Genomic DNA, 21192 nt, shown 5'->3' with positions numbered 1-21192 from the left:
AATTGAATATTTAAATGACAAAACTAAAATTAGAGGCAGAAAGTGGCATGAACTTATTTTAAGAAGCATAAATGTATTTTATCTGTAAAACAAATTAACATTTAGGTTCAAGATACTTACATAGTCTAGTAGGAGATTTCCATGCCATTCTTCCATGTTCCTTACTTGCAACAACAAATAAGAGCAATGATCCAAATCCAAAATCAATTGTCAAGTTTGACACACAATTTAGCAATATCATAATTTGAGGAGCGGAACCAAGTTTTTGCTTTGGTTAGTACACCATTGAAGATGCTCTTAAATGTTACCTTTTAAATTTTGTTTTTTTGAGGAATTTGAATACAAAAGAAATGAAAATATAGTTAATACCTGTTTTACCCCTACTTTTATTTTTTATTTTTCAAATGGTGAATTTGTTTGCCCTTATTACTCACCTAATAAAATTTTGTTTTTTCTTCTTTCTCCTCCATCTTTCTATTCTTTTCTTCTCTTTAGTTATTCAAACAATAGAAGATTATCATTTCTTTTTCTTTTCCTTTTTCTTTTCATTGCTTCTGTATGTACTGTACTTGGAGGACTAGTGGAGGCCTCTACTTACACATCCAGCAATGGGCCACCCATGTGAGCACATTTTATGTCTAAAATTAGTGAATTAATTCAACGACTGGTGTGTTCCCATCTAAAAAATAAAAAAGTAAAAAAATGAATGGTTCATTGGTTACGAAGAGTGCAGTGCATGTGGTTAAGGTCAACTAGCATATGAAAACTTCACATATGCCATCCAAGTTTGATGTCTTCAGATTGATGATGTTGTTGCCCTGCTTTTGTCTTAGAAAATGAAATAATCAGATGAACATAATCACAAGGTTTAGCAAACCTTACAATTAGAAGGTCATAAAAATTGGTTACCTCCATGGCCATCATAAACACCAAAGAAAGATGTGGATGTGTCCAAATCTAGATGAGCTGCATGCTTTAGAACACAATAATTTTCATATGAGTATAGCACATAATCAGCTAAAAAGACAACTCCAGCCATTGAGAAAATAGGTTCTACTAATGCAGAATCATTAACAAGTTTTGTTTGAATCACTTCTCTATCATTTAGTTCTCTACCAAGAATTTGATCCCTATTATTCAAGCTTGTCAAGTTGGTCCCAATGGAATGATTGGGTGGTCGTAGTCTTATCGCAATTTAACTCCATATCACAATTTAAGAGCTTAAATAAAACTATCTAAGAATGAGAATCAAAAATAGGAATAGACAGAAACCCTCTGCCATGTAATAGCCCTTAGGAAATGTTTGGATTTGGATTTGGATTGCAAGATACAATTCATTTTTTATTTTATTTATAATCTATATGATAGAACTATAACCAATCACAAACTCTATTTTTTTTTAAAAAAATAATATTGACAATTTAAAACACTATATATGGCACATCCATTACATGACTTTGAAATAACAAGTATGCAAAAAATCTCACACCTAGTGTCAAACTGTTTAAAATGGTATGGTGATCAACATCAACAGGAACAAGGAAACAAGCAAAATTTGTCATGTGGAAAAAACATTTCAAGCAATGACAAGAAAAGGAAAGTGCAATTTTTGTCAGAAATGAACTAGTCCAAAAGGCTTAAAATCATGAAATAAACCTGTTAAGCTTTGTAGGGATTGCTCAATCTCCCAGCAAGCCATTACTACTTCCATGGCATGTACATGAACATGTTGTTGCATCTATTCTTTAAAAGAATAGAGTAATAGCGCATAATGTGCCTACATTATAAAGAGATAAGATATTAGAATTAAGACCACATTATGAATAATCATTTTCTTTTGAACATATGACATGTTTATCTATCAAAATATATCTCGAAGTTATATAACAAAAAAAAAAAATTTATGGCTGAATTGCTTCATGTCCATAAAGAACTCATCAAAGCTAAGGCATGGAAAGGATAATAACAGATAAAAACCAAAACACAATCAACCCAACCACTTCGAACACCTAATCTCAAATACAAGCTCTAATGTTATGGAAGTTAAAAATAAAGTTGCTCATTGGGAATTCCTTGAAAAGTGGTTTGGCTGTCACCCAAAAAGCCACATAATTTTTATTTATTTATTTATTTATTTTTGGAATCTGATCCCACTCACTTATCCCACCATTGAAAACCATTTCATTTCTAAATTTCCACAACACCTAAAAGATTGCTGGGATGGATAACCAGATTGCTCTGACTACTAAGTTGATGAACACTTGATACAATAAAACAACACAAAAACACATAAATCTCTCACAATTTCAGCAATTAAGCACAATGTTTATCAAAAACCCACGTCACAAAAGCTAATTAAGAGTAATCAACATTTCAACATAAACTTGTATAAGTAAATAAAGAGAGAGGGAGAGAGAGAAAGACAGAGATTTGGGGGGAAAAACCTTAAGCATATACATAAAGAAGAATAAATGATGTGTAGAGACCAAATAAATTCTAACAAAAAGACCAAATAAAAAAGAATAAATTCTGATGAAGAGATTATAATATAATAATCAACGACATCAATCCTCATTCTTCAAGTAATCCGAAAGCCTAGTGACTAAAAAGAAAATGTAGGAACTAAACAGATATATGAAACTGATAGTTTAGAGACGAAATAGAACAAATGGTGATAGTTTAAGTGATAAAAGGTGAATTAACTCTAAAAGAGAACAACCTTATTGAGAGGGCAGATTTGCACCGGACAGTACGGCCGAGCTACGGTAGCGCAGGTGTGGCAAACCTCTCGGTGCCGAGCTATCTCCTCGATCGGCACGGCCCTCCGGCCTGTCTTACACGGCCAAGGTAGGTTTGCCGACCAGGCATGGTCTAAGGCTTGGCTGAGCTGTGACTGTTAGGCGTTCGGCGGTAGGCGTGCGTTAGCACGGCGCGACCGAGCAGATGACAGCTTGGAAAGAGTCTAGGCCGGGAAGAGGTCGGCGTGCGCCCGACCGGATAGCTCGGAAGCTCGGTCGTGTTCTTTATGGTTGTGATTTTCTCCCAAGGAATAGGCCGGTCTTGGTATGCCGGTCAGGTGTGCCACTTGAGCCAATGGCGTGAGGGGGAGGATATCTGCTCTAGGCACGTTGTAGCACTTGAGCCCTTTTAAAACTTTTGAGAAGTGTATTCGAATCATGTATTATGTTTTGAGAACCTTTGGTGTTGTTGCACTTTAGTTTTGGAGGGGTACAAATTGATTTAAACTTGTTGGGTTTGGTTGTTCGCACTTATTCTTCTCAAAAGTTCCTTGGAGACTTAGAAATTCCATTCTAGGGTCGACACCAGCCTTCCTAGGGTCGACCCTTACCTGTTGATGATGTTCTGGAGGTGTTGCTGGAACATAGGGTAGACACCAGTCTGGGATGGTGTCGACCCTCTTCTGTCTGTGCGTTGGTTGCTGGAAGATAGGGTAGACACTAGTCTGGGGTGGTGTCGACACCTGCAGTGCAGTCAAAGCTTTCCCAGATTTTTTTTCCTCTTTGGTGTCAACACCACTGTTGCAGGGGTCGACACTTGTGACTTTTTCCCAGATTTTTCTCACGGTTTGGACCTACTTTTTGGGGTTATTTTGACTAGATATTTTGAGTTGACTTTGGGGCTTATATCTATTTTGACCTAGTACTATATAAAGGCCCTCACTTGACCTTTTCTTTCACTTTTTCTTCCATTTCCTCTCTCTAAACCGTGAAACACCTTCTCTCTCTCTCAAAAGGTACTTTTACTCTAAGATCTCTAGATCTACTCACCTAGAGTGATCTTTTCACCATGGTCCTTTGAGATGGATTGTAGATCTCGTCAAGAGCTTCCTTTTGGTCTGAGTGGTTCGTGGTTTCGTCGCCGGTGATTTTTGGGTGGTTTTCTCTCCTAAGCTTGAGGTAGGGATTTCCTTGTTCTTTTTCAATACTTCGTCTATAGATAGACACGTGGTAGTTTTGTATTGCATGAAAATCATATCCATGTTGGATTTGTTTGAAATCATGAGAAGGAACCTAGGGTTGGTTGTTTGAAAATGGTTGTTTTATCATTGATGGTTGTCTTGGGCTAATTGGAGTGTAAATTAGCATGTTATAGTTGAAAGAAGAAAAAGCCCTATATTATATTTTGATTTGGTAAATTAAAATGGGGGGTAGTTAACCTATGTTGTAAATCTCTATTGTTAATGCGAGTTGGGTGAAGGTGTTAATGCCTAAGGGGTTAACTTTGGTTTTTGTAATGGTTTTGAAATAAATGTAGTGGATTAATGTGAGTTATGGCTCTATTATCAACGGAATTGGTTTTGTAAAACAAAGGGATGGAATTGATTTTGTGAAAACAAAAGGGATGGTGTTGGTTTTGTGAAAACAAAAGGAAACGGAATTTGTTTTATGAAATGAGAAAAGTATCTTTGATAAGTATGAAAATTGGATTGTTGTTTCTTGAGTGTTAAACACACACACGTGGGGGTTGTATCTTTAATTACCGTGTTAGTGTTATTGGTGGGTTTATGGTCTCATAGCAATTGAGTCTTTAATGGATGTACTAAATATTTACATCTAGAGGTTTTGTCCTTGGTCATCGGTGGAGGATGACACGGTTGTGTTGAATTGTCGTGTATGCATTATACCATTGTTGATTGAACATCGTATGTGATGAAGTGTTGAGATACATTATATATGTATGCTTGCTCGGGAGGAGGTAGTTATGTGTTCATGTACTTTAACACATTGCTTGTATCTTGATGGTTTGTGTATATGTGTTATACATGTTAAATATGCCATGTTGTGTTGGATTGGTGGTGTTATACCTTGCACTAAGAATCAGAGGTACCGTGACCTTCCAGCTAGCGCCTGGAGAACTGACTGCGCTGAGAATCTAAGGTACCACACCCTTCCAGCTAGCGCCTGGTAAACTGACTGCGCTGAGAATCTAAGGTACCACACCCTTCCAGCTAGCGCCTGGTAAACTGGTATGTTGTTGTGAGAGGTGTAACTTTGGCTTACTACGCACATAGCTAGTAGAGCAAAGTTTTGTTGTTGATATTTTAGTGTGTTTGGGAATATCATGGATTGTGTTGATTACGGTTTTGGAGGGCCGAGTTGCCTCATTGGTTTATCTTATGCATGTTGGTGAGTTGTTATCTCTTTTTTATAATGGTGCATGTCTAGATTTGATTGTACCGGGAAGAAGCCAAAATGTCATTTTTGTCTTTTGGAATGAATGAAGGAGAATGGATATTTTAAGGAGATATATGTTTTGAAAAGGCATATCTGTGTATGTTAGGAAAATGGAAGAGAGTAGTGGGCTTAGTGAATTTGTTTTCTAAGGTAATGTTAATGTTATGAAAGATTGGGAACGGGGATTAATGAAAAGAAAAGAAAATTGAATCGCCTATGGCGTTGATTGAAATGGTTATTTTCAAAAAAAGTTCATACTTATGTATATTTTGTATAAACTGTCACATTACTATTCTAGTATGAGATTGGGTATTCATGATCATAGCTATCTGTATGTTGTTATTGTTGAGGGCCATGTTGAGATCCCTACTGGACTATATGTTCATCCCACATTGTTGAATCTTTTTTAGGTGTTGAGCTGAATGTGCTGCAAGATTTGGATCTTCTGATTTGTTGGCCACGGGGCCTCTCTTATATGGGCAGAATGCCATATGTGTAAAAGGGTTGCACCCTTCTTCTTGATTTGTTGTTAATGATGTAAGCCCAAGGACAATTTATTTATTATACTCATGTTGTATTTACTTGCATACGAATGAGAGCAATGTTATTCACTTCTACGAGTTGAATATACGAGTTTATTTCCGCATGTTATCTCTGAAATGGAATTAAGTAAATGAAATTGGTAATACTTCGAGTAATAAAAAGTGGGGCGTGACAACTTGGTATCAGAGCGAGCCGGGTGTGAATACTTTGGGCTCGTGGGAAGTGGTTTTTACCACAGTGGGTTTACTACGTATAGTGAGGACGTTGCATATAGATATAATGAAAGTTAGGACTTGTGTGTTGCATTTATGTGAGCATGGGATTCAGTCTCTCGGATAGTATTCATAGCCAGTAAACTTGCTTTGAGGTCCTTTCGGAAACACGCCTGATCAACGTGGTTTCTGATAGGAATTCCTTGAGAGTTCCGGGATGAGTGGCTATCTTTGTGGACTTGATTCGATTATGTGTCTACATGTTTAGATGATTATATGCAATAGAGATGTATATTTTGTGACTAAGTGCGTCTTGTGACTTAGTGGTGGTTAGTGTGTGTGCCTTGGAGAAGGCTATTGTGTTATGCACTAGTGTAATTTATTTTGTGCTTTATAGGATGTCTACACGAGGAGGTAGAGGACGGTTGAGTAGTAGGAGTGTCGGTAGGGGCACTGCAGCTCCTTTAGCACCTGCCGTTGCAACATCGGTTGTCGGCGAGGACGTCGCACGTGAGATTGTGAAAGCAGTGCAAGACGCCCTAGCTCGCATTGAGGGCGGCAACGGGCATGCTCTCAAGCTTACTAAAGAGTTTTTCCGCTCTGGCCCACCAGAGTTTGTGGGGGAGGCTAAACCGCTGGAGGCAGAGAGTTGGTTGGAGCAGATTACCAAGACTCTTGATATGCTTAGAGTCGAAGAGGAGGAGTTGAGGGTTTCTTTGGCGACTTTTCAATTGAAGGGCAATGCGAGTTATTGGTGGAAGTATGCTAAGAATACCGTAGGTAGCACGTGGGTTGCTTTTACCGAGGCCTTTTGGGCCAAGTATTTCCCTCCTTCTGCTCGGGAAAGGTTGAGGGATCAGTTTTTGGAGTTGCATCAGGATGATACTCCTATGGCACAATTTGAGATGCGGTTTACTAGTTTGTCGAGGTTTGCTCCAGAGTTGGTGGCAACAGAGGAGCGTCGTTGTTATGAGTTTGAAAGGCGGTTGTGTTTCGATATTCGGGAGAAGGCAGCTGGATCCTTTTGGAAGGATTATTATAATTTAGTCGAGGCAGCGGCCCATGTGGAGGCCATGGTTGTCAGTGATGGTCGGGATAGGGAAGAGACCATCTCGGTAAGTCCTACGATTCCTAAGCGCTCTAGGCTCAGTAAGGGGTGGAGGCGGAAACATGCTCAGTCAGGGGCTAATTCCTTTCCTTCACCAGAGGTTTCGGACTCATCTGTTAGGGGGTCCAGGGAGGTGCAGGTTTCAGACCAGTCTCAGAGTAGGGGGTCTGGTGGTTGTTTTGTTTGTGGTCAGCTGGGCCATGGTAGACGTTTTTGTCCTTTGCGTGTAAATTCTTCGGGTGTTTCAAAACCCAGTCAGACTCGGTTGTACCCGTCCAGTCAAGGGCGTTATCGGTACCAGAAACGGGCAGGCCAGGCTGCAGGAGCCTCGCGAGGGGCGACTTATTAGTTAGTCCTTTGGTATTACCCTGGAGGGGGATTTTTGTGTTATTGACCGGTGATGTATTATATGAATCGTTTTGTGGTTGACCGGTGTACTGTTGGATGCTGAGGCACCATGTTTATGTATCGCATATGTATGCATAGTGTTGTTCGTTTAATCCTCATGTATTGGGGAGTATGTATGGAATTTCGAAACCCCTATAATGTCTATTGAGAAGTTGTTAATGGGATCAATGATCCTATTGTTGTTGTTTGCTTGGTACCTGTATGTTGATTAGTGTTCTGGGCTTTGCTAGTTAAGGAGTCCGTGGTGACCCCATCGGTTGTATAGGGGTAGTGTTTGTATTGTGATTGGTTATCAATTGTGGGGTATGGTTTGTGAGTGGATGCTGGCAGTATTCTTTGGAGGAAGAACAGTTTGAGTTCTAGAGTAATGAGAATAGCGTTGGTCAAAATTGTCCTTCGTGATTAAGGTTGACCATGTCGGCCTTGAGTCGAGGAGATGAGCAGGCTTGCTAGGTAGCAATGGGAGGAGCAAATAGTGATTCCCTTAGATACAGTGTTGATGTGGTTTGATTTTAGGAGATCCGTTGAGATTCCAAAATTTGGGGGTTTGTGTGGGGAACTCCGTGTTTGGGGTTAGTGGCGCATCAGTGTGTGGATTACTGAGTGTGGAGTTTATTGAGTTGATTAGTCACCTTGTTGGTATCGGGTTTTGGGTTGACATCAGTCACCTTGAGGTTAGTCTCGTTTGTTGAAGACTTTGTGTGTTGATTAAGGAAAACCGAAACTAATCATCCGGTTGTGTCATTGAATATGACGGTTATAATAATACAGCAAATTTGTGTATTGAATGATCATTGTGAAATGATTGGATTTTTTTTTTATACATTATGTATGTATATTGTTTGGGAGGAGATAGGGGATGGACTCCGATGATACAGCACCAAAATGTGTATCTATTGAAAGATTGATATAGCTCATATGCTTGTCTATTGTGAAGTGAAAAATGTTTTATATGGGTTACTATCTCATTTAATTGTTTGGCCAGGTTCTGAGCCAGGTGTATATTATTAAATTGGTTAAGTAAAGGGAGGCGGGATGAAATTGCAAAACCATGAATTTCTTATGCCTTATGTGTTGATAGTACTGTTGTTATTTCTATTAACTATCATTATAGAAATGTTCGGTTCTGTGCTGGTTGTGGATGGTGTTATTTTGTAAAGAAATGGAAAGCAAATTTTTTATTTATTTATTTCTTTTCTCTAGTGTTTAGGCCATCTAAAGGCGTTGTTGAGAAATTGATTTAACTCAAGGGTTTTGAGGAATTCCAAATGAATCTTTTTGGCAAATAAACTGTGGAAGAGTTTGTGCTCTGGATAACACCGTGTTTGTGAGAAATGTTTACAAAAGTTTTGAGTTTCGCATAAGAAATGAAAGTTTTATTTCGGAGTGTCAACATTGAGAATTTGTCTATCTTTGAGAAATGTCTCATGAACAAGAAAATGATTTTCTTATATTTATGAAAAAGAGTTGCTTCAGTCATTTTGTTGGGAATTATGGTTGTCGAGTAGTGACTCAGCTTGGAGTGCTAGTCGGGTGTTTTGGTGGTTTGTTTCGGGAAGAGGTGTAGTTTTGTTGAGGTGTAGTTTTGTTGAGGCTTTCGTGCCTAAGAGTTGTCTTTTGGAACGTGATTTCTTGGTAAGCCTTTCTTTTGTGAGAGTGAACCGGAGGTTTGTTGTGAGAATAGTTCCTTTCCTAAGTGCTCGGGTATTGGGTGCTTTGGGATCTGTTGGCCTTGTGTTTTGGTGTTTCCTTAATTTCGGGGACGAAATTTCCTAAGGTGGGGAGGTTGTAGCACTTGAGCCCTTTTAAAACTTTTGGGATGTGTATTCGAATCATGTATTATGTTTTGAGAACCTTTGGTGTTGTTGCACTTTAGTTTTGGAGGGGTATAAATTAATTTAAACTTGTTGGGTTTGGTTGTTCACACTTATTCTTCTCAAAAGTTCCTTGGAGACTTAGAAATTCCATTCTAGGGTCGACACCAGCCTTCCTAGGGTCGACCCTTACCTGTTGATGAAGTTCTGGAGGTGTTGCTGGAACATAGGGTAGACACCAGTCTGGGATGGTGTCCACCATCTTCTGTCTGTGCGTTGGTTGCTGGAGGATAGGGTCGACACCAGTCTGGGGTGGTGTCGACACCTACAGTGCAGTCAAAGCTTTCTCATATTTTTTTTCCTCTTTGGTGTCAACACCACTGTTGCAGGGGTCGACACTTGCGACTTTTTCCCAGATTTTTCTCACGGTTTGGACCTACTTTTTGGGGTTATTTTGACTAGATATTTTGAGTTGACTTTGGGGCTTATATCTATTTTGACCTAGTACTATATAAAGGCCCTCACTTGACCTTTTCTTTCACTTTTTCTTCTATTTCCTCTCTCTAAACCGTGAAACACCTTCTCTCTCTCTCAAAAGGTGCTTTTACTCTAAGATCTCTAGATCTACTCACCTAGAGTGATCTTTTCACCATGGTCCTTTGAGATGGATTGTAGATCTCGTCAAGGGCTTCCTTTTGGTCTGAGTGGTTCGTGGTTTCGTCGCCGGTGATTTTTGGGTGGTTTTCTCTCCTAAGCTTGAGGTAGGGATTTCCTTGTTCTTTTTCAATACTTCGTCTATAGATAGACATGTGGTAGTTTTGTATTGCATGAAAATCATACCCATGTTGGATTTGTTTGAAATCATGAGAAGGAACCTAGGGTTGGTTGTTTGAAAATGGTTATTTTATCATTGATGGTTGTCTTGGGCTAATTGGAGTGTAAATTAGCATGTTATAGTTGAAAGAAGAAAAAGCCCTATATTATATTTTGATTTGGTAAATTAAAATGGGGGGTAGTTAACCTATGTTGTAAATCTCTATTGTTAATGCGAGTTGGGTGAAGGTGTTAATGCCTAAGGGGTTAACTTTGGTTTTTGTAATGGTTTTGAAATAAATGTAGTGGATTAATGTGAGTTATGGCTCTATTATCAACGGAATTGGTTTTGTAAAACAAAGGGATGGAATTGATTTTGTGAAAACAAAAGGGATGGTGTTGGTTTTGTGAAAACAAAAGGAAACGGAATTTGTTTTATGAAATGAGAAAAGTATCTTTGATAAGTATGAAAATTGGATTGTTGTTTCTTGAGTGTTAAACACACACACGTGGGGGTTGTATCTTTAATTACCGTGTTAGTGTTATTGGTGGGTTTATGGTCTCATAGCAATTGAGTCTTTAATGGATGTACTAAATATTTACATCTAGAGGCTTTGTCCTTGGTCATCGGTGGAGGATGACACGGTTGTGTTGAATTGTCGTGTATGCATTATACCATTGTTGATTGAACATCGTATGTGATGAAGTGTTGAGATACATTACATATGTATGCTTGCTCGGGAGGAGGTAGTTATGTGTTCATATACTTTAACACATTGCTTGTATCTTGATGGTTTGTGTATATGTGTTATACATGTTGAATATGCCCTGTTGTGTTGGATTGGTGGTGTTATACCTTGCACTAAGAATCAGAGGTACCGTGACCTTCCAGCTAGCGCCTGGAGAACTGACTGCGCTGAGAATCTATGGTACCACACCCTTCCAGCTAGCGCCTGGTAAACTGGTATGTTGTTGTGAGAGGTGTATCTTTGGCTTACTACGCACATAGCTAGTAAAGCAAAGTTTTGTTATTGATATTTCAGTATGTTTGGGAATATCATGGATTGTGTTGATTACGGTTTTGGAGGGCCGAGTTGCCTCATTGGTTTATCTTATGCATGTTGGTGAGTTGTTATCTCTTTTTTATAATGGTGCATGTTTAGATTTGATTGTATCGGGAAGAAGCCAAAATGTCATTTTTGTCTTTTGGAATGAATGAAGGAGAATGGATATTTTAAGGAGATATATGTTTTGAAAAGGCATATCTGTGTATGTTAGGAAAATGGAAGAGAGTAGTGGGTTTAGTGAATTTGTTTCCTAAGGTAATGTTAATGTTATGAAAGATTGGGAACGGGGATTAATGAAAAGAAAAGAAAATTGAATCGCCTATGGCGTTGATTGAAATGGTTGTTTTCAAAAAAAGTTCATACTTATGTATATTTTGTATAAACTGTCACATTACTATTCTAGTATGAGATTGGGTATTCATGATCATAGCTATCTGTATGTTGTTATTGTTGAGGGCAATGTTGAGATCCCTACTGGACTATATGTTCATCCCACGTTGTTGAATCTTTTTCAGGTGTTGAGCTGAATGTGCTGCAAGATTTGGATCTTCTGATTTGTTGGCCACGGGGCCTCTCTTATATGGGCAGAATGCCATATGTGTAAAAGGGTTGCACCCTTCTTCTTGATTTGTTGTTAATGATGTAAGCCAAAGGATAATTTATTTATTATACTCATGTTGTATTTACTTGCATACGAATGAGAGCAATGTTATTCACTTCTACGAGTTGAATATACGAGTTTATTTCCGCATGTTATCTGTGAAATGGAATTAAGTAAATGAAATTGGTAATACTTCGAGTAATAAAAAGTGGGGCGTGACACGCGTCAATACCGTTTGGCAATTTTGCATGTACTGGATGGAGGATTTGGCCTTTACACGTGTAAGGTAGTGCGAGGCGAGCACGGCCACCTGTCCAGGGAAGGACAGCAGAGGTAGTGCGCGCACAATCCTGAGGCTGCATGGCCAACCTAGAAAAGGGAGGGGAAGATGAACGTTAGAGGTAAGCAATTGATGCCATCTGAAACACACACTCTCTCTCTAACAGCCTTCTTCTTCTTCCTCAAGTGATCTGACTTGATCATCGGCGGGTCTATCCGGTACACCACCGCCGGGCAGCTCACCGTTCTCTGTGTTGCCAGGTTAGACACCGTCATGTGAAGCTTGGACTCCAAGGAGTACGGAAAGCAGAGGATATTTCGCCCCGGTACAATTGGCGCCGTCTGTGGGAATCTCTTTGATACTCAAACCTTGTTTTTCAAGCTTCTTCAACCATCTCCATGGCCAACAACGACGAAACTCCACTGTCCATCGTCGATGGCGTCACACCAGAGTCTGTCCAACGAAGAGAAGGCCCCCCGAATGTTCCAGCCATGGCGGGCCTAGAAACTTTTTCGCGAGGCACGCGAGACAAACGCGGAAGGAGTACTGATCGCTCGAAGAGTCCAGAGGGTCGTCGGCGGCGGGGGGAGTCCCGTGCGCAGTACCTGGAGCACAAACTCAAAGACCAAGACGCCCTCATTCGCAGGATGGCGGCGGATATGGAGATGCTGAAACGTCATATTAAGGGGAAGGGTGTTGCTGGAGAGGGCAACCTCAGTGAGCACACCCCATCCCCCCGTTCTAGCAGTCGCCGCCAAGAGAGGACCCACTCTCTCTCCATCACCAGGAACTATGGGGTTGGAGGTTCCGACAGAAGGGAGGGCAGATCCCTCACTCGAGACAGCACATACCGTCCCTCACGCCATTCTCCGACGTCACGATACTCTTTCTCCACCCGTTCCAGAGACCTGAGGGATGTATTGGAGGAGAGGGCGCGCTGTCGAGAGGCTCAGAGAGTGCCGGCGTGGCAGAGATTGAGCGCCCTAGTTCACTGTAGCGAAGAAGTGGCGATGCCAGCGCCCAGAGTGATGGCCCATGCGCCAGTGGACAAAGAGCTAGTGAGACTTACAGCCACGCCGATGTCTCCGGAGATCGAGAGTACACTACTCCCTGCCGAATTCCACCAGCCTAAGTTCACCTTGTACGACGGCAAAACGGATCCGTACATGCACGTGAGTCATTACCGGCAAGTAATGGCTGGCCACCGGCGCAATGACGCCTTGATGTGCCTCATATTCCCAGCAAGCTTGGGAGAACTGGGCCTGAAGTGGTTCGAAAGGCTTCCAGAAGGGAGTATAGAGGGGTGGCAGCAACTAGCGAAAGCCTTCGTCACCAGATTCAAAACCAACACTCGAATGCCGAAGGAGGTCGATCATTTTCTGGGCGTCAAGATGGAGTCAGGGGGATCATTGAAAGCATACAACGCGAAGTACTGGGAAACTTACAACAAAATCCTCGACTGCCCTACCAATCTGGCGATCACTCAATACAAGCGGGGTCTCCCAGTCGGGCATAGGCTGCGGGATTCGCTCACAATGCACCAACCCACAACCATGGAGTCCTTGATGCAGCGGATCAATGAGCACATTCGTGTGGAGGATGATGCCGCCTCCGCGACCGAGAAGGTTAATCCGGTCGCAGCGGACAGAAGGGTAGCAGGGAAAGTTCACTCAGTCAGGCAAGAGGATAACCGCCCAAGCGACCGGCCAAAAGATCAACGACGTGGCCCAAACCGCGATGACAGAAACAAGGGTCGCAGAAACGACCGAGCTGACGCTTCTCGTGATGCAGCGGAGGATGCTAAGAGAAAATTGAAGGCGCGGATTAGAATCACCACGGTCTTTAAAATCCCTATCTACCGCAGCTTGAGTGAGATCAGAGGCGAGCCTTTTGTCCGCTGGCCAGCCAAGATAGGGAATGCACAGAGAGGCTTCAACTCAAGGTATCGCTGCACCTTCCATGAGGAACAGGGACACCGAACGGAGGACTGCTTGCCGCTCAAACATTTGGAAGAGCTAGTGGCCGCGAGACATCTTGACCAATACATAGATGGGGGTATGAAAGCCGCGCCATTGGGGCAAACCGAGCCAAACGGCCTAGCTGCCCTAGAGGCAGCACCCCAAGGTGTAATCAACGTCATCCATGGCATCGTTGAACCAGCAAGGGTCTGCGAGCTCAGAGGGATGATTAAGAAAGCCGAGCACATGAGGGAAGTGCTCTCCGTTCGGCCCGCTGTGAGGAAAGGAAAAATCGAGGAGAAGGACATTCTTACCTTTTCGAGCAGGGACTTGGAGCGGATCCAGATGACCCATAATGACACCCTAGTGGTAACTCTTCGCGTCAAAGACTTTGACGTCAAGAGGATGTTGATCGACCAGGGGAGTTCGGTCAAAATTATGTACTATGACGCGTTCAAACAAATGAAGTTGGAAGACAATGACTTGGCCCTTGCGACGTCTCCTTTGGTTGGCTTTAACTCTCAGCCAGAATGGCCGATGGAGAAGATCATACTGTCGGTCAAAGCGGGTTCAGTCACAAAGCAAGTAGAGTTCTGGGTGCTCAAAGTCCCATCCACCTACAACTTAATTTTAGACAGGGGCTGGTTGCATGCCATGCAAGCAGTAGCGTCGACTTAGCATCAGGTCTTGCACTTTCCGGCGCCAAACGGACAAATAGAGGAAGCTTGGGGAGACCAGGGGATAGCGAAACAATGCTTCGTTGCGGTAAATGGCAGCCGAGCAGCTAAAGGATTTGTCCAAATGATTGAGAGACCCAAGGGAAAGGAGGTCCTTAAAGACGTAGGAAGAAAGGCCGAGGAAAAATTGGTCGAGGATTTGGTGGAAGTGCGCATCGATGAGAATGACCTAACTAAGTTCTTCCTCTTGGGATCATCTTTGTCTAGCGTCGAGCGGTTGGATTGTGTCAACTTCTTGGTTTCCAACATGGAGGCTTTTGCGTGGACGCCTTACGATATGCCTGGCGTCGACCCTAACTTCATTTGCCATCAATTGAATGTCTTCCCAAATGCGCGACCGATCATTCAGAGGACTCGCCGCTCGGCTCTACACCATGCCGAGGTAGTGGTAGAGGAGGTCAAAAATCTGTTGGAAGCAGGAGTGATAGAAGAAGTGCAATACCCTCGTTGGATATCCAACACGGTGGTAGTCCCGAAAAAGAATGGCAAGTGGCGAGTCTGCGTTGACTACAAGACAGTTAACCGTGCATGCCCAAAGGATAGCTTCCCCCTCCCTCGAATTGACCAGCTGGTGGACTTGACTACTGGCCATCAGAGGTTTAGCTTCCTGGATGCATACCGCGGCTACCACCAGATAGCCATGTATGAATCGGACCGAGAGAGCACGTCATTCACTACTCCTAGAGGCCTGTATTGTTATAAAGTCATGCCGTTCGGACTGAAGAATGCCGGGGCAACTTTTCAGAGGATGGTGACAAAGATGTTCGCTCCTCTTTTGGGCCAAACAATGGAGGCCTACATCGACGATATGGAGGTAAAGAGTAAGGAGAAGTCTCAACACCTCACCGACCTAGCAGAAATGTTTGCCATACTTAAGCGCCACAAACTTCGTTTGAATGCCTCCAAGTGCGCCTTTAGAGTCGGCACCGGGAAGTTTCTGGGGTTTTTGGTCACAAACCGAGGGATTGAAGTCGACCCATCACAGATCAAGGCTATACAAGAGCTGGAGCACCCAAACTCCACGAAGGACGTGCAACATCTTGCCAGGATAGCAGCCGCGCTGAACAGATTTATCAGCCGGTCTTCAGATCGTTATAGGCCCTTCTTTAAAACTTTGAAGGCCAAGTTCTTTTGGGATGACGAATGTGACCGTGCACTGGCAGACTTAAAAATATACCTTTCCTCAGCCCCTATCTTAGTCACACCTCGGCCGAGCGAAGAGTTGTATCTCTACTTGGTAGTCTCTCAACATGCTGTGAGCGCCGTCCTAGTCCGCGCTGAAGGCATCCAGCACTTGCCCATCTTCTATGTAAGCAAGACTTTGCTCCCGGCCGAGACGAGGTATCTTGCGTTGGAAAAATTAGCGCTGGCCCTGATGATGACATCAAGAAAGCTGGCGCACTATTTTCATGCCCATACAATAGTTGTGTTAACCGAGTTCCCACTTAAGGTGCTTTTTGAAAAGGCAGACTTCACCGGAAGAATTTTGAAATGGGCCGTGGAATTGGGGCAGTACGATATCAAGTTCCGCCCGTGCACTGCAATCAAGGCTCAAGCTCTTGCAGACTTTGTGGCGGAATTCGCCCCTGGAACGCATCCAGTTTTCTCGGTTGATTTGGCTGGTGCGGATTTAGCGCAGCCCATGGTTCTGGCAATAGAGACGAGTGTTGGCTCAAAAGTAGGAGAAGGCCGAAGAGCGACCGAACTAGAGGAGCCAGGTGACTTCTTGGAAGACGTGCTCAATCAAGACAAGGAAAGAGACCAGAGTGAACCGATCAGAGACTTGGAATTGAGAAGCTCCCAGAACCCCTCTAATTGCTGGAAGCTGTTTATTGGCGAGATGTGGAAGCTCTTCGTCGATGGGGCATCCAACAGGCATGGGGCCGGGCTGGGTATCGTACTGACTTCACCGGATGGGCTGATTATCGAGCAGGCAATTACGCTCGGCTTCCCAGCATCCAACAACGAAGCGGAGTGTGAAGCCCTCCTTGCCAGACTAAAAAGTGCATTGAGAATGAAGGCATCAGCCCTGATGGTATTCAGCGATTCCAAACTGGTGATCAATCAGGTCTCAGGGGAATATGAGGCAAGGGACGAAAGAATGGCCAAGTATCAGGCGCTGGTACGCGCAGAGATCACGAAGTTCGCCGCAATAAGGATGGAACAAATCAACCGCGAGGAAAACAACGCGGCTGATGAATTGGCCGGACTTGCTTCTACTCAGACAGCTTTTCCTAACCCCTTGATGATAGAATTTTTACCTCGGCCAAGCATTGAGGAACCGGAAGTGACCGAGGTACTCTGCACCGACTTGGGTCCTTCCTAGATGGACCCCATCATCGTCTTCCTGAAAGATAAAATTCTACCAGAAGAGAAGAAGGCAGCCAACAAGATCCGGGCCAAGTCAGAGCAGTTTTGGCTCTCCCCGTTCGGAGCCTTGTATAAGAAGTCTTTTACCAGGCCGTATCTGAAGTGCGTTCACCCCGCTAAGGTGGAAGCCTTCCTCTATGAGGTCCATGAAGGCATCTGCGGTAGCCATACTGGGGGCAGGTCACTGGCTTACTGAGCAATTTCCCAAGGTTATTGGCCGTGCATGCAGGCAGACGCGCAGAAATATGTTCGCTGATGTAAAAAGTGCCAGAAATTTGCTCTCTAGATCCACCAGCCAGCGAGAGAATTGCTCCCCCTTACAAGTCCTTGGTCGTTCGCACTCCGGGGATTGGATATAGTGGGGCCACTCCCAGCAGCCCCAGGCAATCGCAAATTCTTCATCGCCGCCACTGACTACTTCACAAAGTGGGTTGAGGCTAAGCCACTGGCGACCATAAAGGAAAAGGATGTGAAGAAGTCTGCCTAGAAAAATGTTATCACTCGCTTTGGTATACCCAAGGCCCTCATCTCAGATAATGGCACTCAATTCGATGGGAAACTCTTTCACGGATTTTGCGAAGAGTTGAAGATCGAATTCTACAATTCAACGCCGGCCTATCCTCAGTCAAATGGTCAAGCAGAGTCCTCAAACAAGACCATCCTGGACGGGCTGAAGAAGCGGCTTGAGAAAGCCAAGGGGAAGTGGGCTGAAGAACTCCCTGATGTGCTCTGGGCATACGGCACTACGCCAAGGCGGTCGACCGGGGAGACACCATTCGCCTTGGCTTACGGCATGGAAGCCGTTATCCCGTTGGAAATCGGTATGCCATCCGGTCTGAGAGCTTCCAGCCATATTTGAACGAGGAAGCAGTGGCATTGGAGCTTGACCTAGCCGAGGAAAGAAGGGAACGGGCTCTGATCCACATAGCGGCCTATCAGCAAGAACTCCCCAAGAAATACAACAAGGCTGTGCACCCCAGGTTGTTCAAAATTGGGGACTGGGTCTTAAGAAAGGTGATGGACAATACGGTGGCCCCTGGCGAAGGAAAGCTCGGCGTAAATTAGGAGGGGCCATACAAGGTGACTGGCCTAGCAGGCAAAGGGGCATACCATCTAGAGGACTTAGACGGTAAAGCTATCCCCAGACCATGGAATGCAGCGAACCTTAAGATTTTCTACTTTTAAAATGTAATTGCTTTTGTTGCTTAGCTTTCTAGACCTTAAGCCTTTTGGCACTTGATGTAACAGATAACACTGCTTTTTGTAATGAAAAATAGCCCTATCGTTCTTTTGAATTATATCTTTTTGTACGAATGACATGGCAAGGCTACCGGGCCACTATGGATGCCAGGGGCAGGGAGACCAACCTGCGCCGGAAGAACTGATTTCCACTCGCCGGTATAGAAACAGACCGCACAAATAGTTGGTGTATTGTCCAGTGAAATAATTGGTGTGTTCTCCAATTTGCATAATGCCCGAGCTGATTTTTGCTCGCCCAATTGGGATGTTGGTGTCATGACCAACTTAAATGAAATATTGGTGTTCTGACCAATTCACAGGCCGAGCTGATTTTGCCTGGCCTAATCGAAATGTTGGTGTTTTGTCTAGCCGAAAAGAGCCGAGCTGACTTTGCTCGGCCCAACGAAATGTTGGTGTCTTGTCCAACGTACAAGAGCAAAGCTAACTTTGCTCGGGAAAATGAAATGTTGACATTTTGCTCGGCCAATTGGACATATTGGTGTTCTGCCGATCTCCGAAGGCTGAGATGATTTTCGCTCGGAGAAAGGGCCATGATGCCTGGCGTTTTATCAAAATGAAAGGGGCCGCGCAACTCGAGCAAGCCGAGCAGGATTTTGCTCGGCCAAAGTGAAAATTTTGGCAATATATCCAACCTCCTGTTGGGCTGAGCTGAATTTTCCTCGATCACTTCGAAATATTAGTGTTTTATTGCACTTACAAGGTCCGAGCTGATTTTAGCTCGGCCAAGTGAAATGCGATGCTTATCTGAAAATTGAAGAAATACTGATTTTAGCTTGGCATATGGCGCGGCTTAGCCGACCTACCAGTTATGATTCGTGACATTTGAATGAAGAAATTTTGCATGTTGCAGCCGAGCAGAAATTGATGATCAACGAGCAACAAGTTCAAATTTTCATTGATAAGGGAAATTGCATTACAAGGTGGGGCCGAGCCCGGTTACATTCAAAAAAAAAAAAAAAGAGCAGAAAGGAAGAGGGGGAAAACATCAATCTAGTTCTATGTCAACGGTTTGCACGGCAGGATCAACTGTCTGCTCGGTCAAGCCCTCCTCGGCCTCATCGTCAGCGCCTTCCACCGCAACAACCTCCCGCTTAGCCACTTCATCTTTGGCCCGGTCAGAAGCCTCAGGGGAAATTTGATCGGCAGGTTGCGCGGCGACAGCCTCTTCCCCGGCTGCTTTCTTAGCCTCTTCCTCGACGGCCTTCTTCGCCTCTTTGATGAGCCTCTTTTGTGTGGCGCTGGCGTAGGCTTGCATGTAAGGCGGTATGAAGGCAGCGGGTGGATTTTGGAACATCTCCACGTCCTGACCAAGGCCAACTTTCTCCACGGCAGCTTTCCAACCGCATTGGAAAAAGATGTCCTTGGTTGCCTAAACCTACCGTTCGTAAGTCTTCTCGTCCTGCGCATACCCCCAATCTTCGGCGGCGTCAACCGCCTTATCCTTCTCCTCCTTATGGGCATCGCAGAGTTTGCGTAGCTTGGTGAGGTACCGAGCCTTCATCGACTTCACGGCCCGATGTTTATCCTCTTCAGCCCGGCCCAACTTCTGGCTTAGCGTATCGCGCTCGGCCTCGGTCGCCTCTTGCGCGGCTTTCAACTTGGCTATTTCGGCCGTTTTGGCCTTGTTTTCAGCAATGGCATCCCGCAGGCTCTTCCGCGTTGTGATCATTCGATCGTGCGCTAAATAGTTCTTTTGCGCGGCCTGAAAACAAATGAAAGATTGTAAGCGTTCAGAAAACCGAGCAAAAACCGGTCAACAACTTGCAGAAAAAAGAGTGGAAAACTTACCAAAATGATCGATTTTGCCGCCGAGCGAAAGCACCTTCAGGTCGGACAGCTCGTCGTGCTTCTTCATGTCGGCGGGAAGGATCAGCCCCTTGGTCATGTTGAAACCGAGGGAGTAATCCTTGTCCGCGTACACTGAATCGGCCTCAGAGACAGCCCGGCCTTTGTACTTGATCTCGGGCGCCCAGACCGGGGGGGGCGTTGGGGTTTTGGATGGCCCGTTAAGTAGTTGTTCGGTCTGGTCACCCAACTCGGCGGATGCGTGCTCGGTTGAATTTTCGTCGACCAGTTGTTGCCCGGTTTGGTCTTTTCTCGGTCGTTTCTTCGACCGGCCTGTTGGATGTTCGCTTCCAAGAGCCAGCACAGCCCCCTCCTTTTGCTCGGCTGGAGTGGAGGAAGTCCCCCCAGATACCTCTGGTGGCTGGGAGTCGCCCAGTTCTCCGGTGATCATTGATTTGATTGCCCGGATTTTTGCCATTTCTTGTTCGGCGGTGAGGGGAACAAGTTTGATCGCTGGGAGATTTGGATCTGGTTCTGGAGAGGGCGCACGAAGAAAGTCAATCACCCTGCTCTTGCGCGGTGCTGTGTAGTGGTAGGTCAGTTCGAAGCCGAGGAGTTTTGGAGACTCCCTTTCCTCGGCCGGATGATGAAGCAGAACTTTGATGGCCTCTTGTTTAGCTCGGGAGTAGTCGTCGGCTAAGAGCTTGTAATCTGTAAAAAGGAGGACAAGTGTTAGACCGGCAAGAAGAAAATCAGTGCAAAAAGAACGTAGTGCAGTTTGTCGAGCTACTCACCAGCACTGCCAAAATCTTTCCTAATATACCAGCCCGGTATGGGCGCCTCGGTGTCCTCATAACGACCGGACACCCACAAGAAGTCATCGTCGTTTGTCTCTTTATCTGGGTTACCCTCTATGAATTTTGCTCGGCCCTTCTTGACCTTCAGGTACCAGCAAAACCCACCCTTATTTTTGTTAAGGCTGTATTGATGTAATATCTCGGCGAGACCGAGATTGAGACCGAGCCTCCTATTCAGCTCGGC

The 21192-nt window shown here is 44.2% G+C and overlaps 1 long non-coding RNA gene across 1 annotated transcript in view; it reads right to left on the bottom strand.

The window, feature by feature from the left end:
• Nucleotides 1-21192, bottom strand: part of LOC114310543 (uncharacterized) — a 42869-nt gene that overhangs the window by 7701 nt on the left and 13976 nt on the right. The window contains exons 2-3 of the long non-coding RNA XR_003646162.2: nt 1657-1777; nt 121-973 (exon numbers count right to left, since the gene is read on the bottom strand). This is a non-coding gene — a long non-coding RNA (uncharacterized LOC114310543). The remainder of the gene's footprint in view (nt 1-120; nt 974-1656; nt 1778-21192) is intronic.

This window comes from Camellia sinensis, chromosome 13 (genome assembly GCF_055761805.1).
Source record: "Camellia sinensis isolate YWXY chromosome 13, ASM5576180v1, whole genome shotgun sequence".
NCBI lineage: Eukaryota > Viridiplantae > Streptophyta > Magnoliopsida > Ericales > Theaceae > Camellia > Camellia sinensis.
This window is presented reverse-complemented; position numbering and strand designations above follow the sequence as displayed.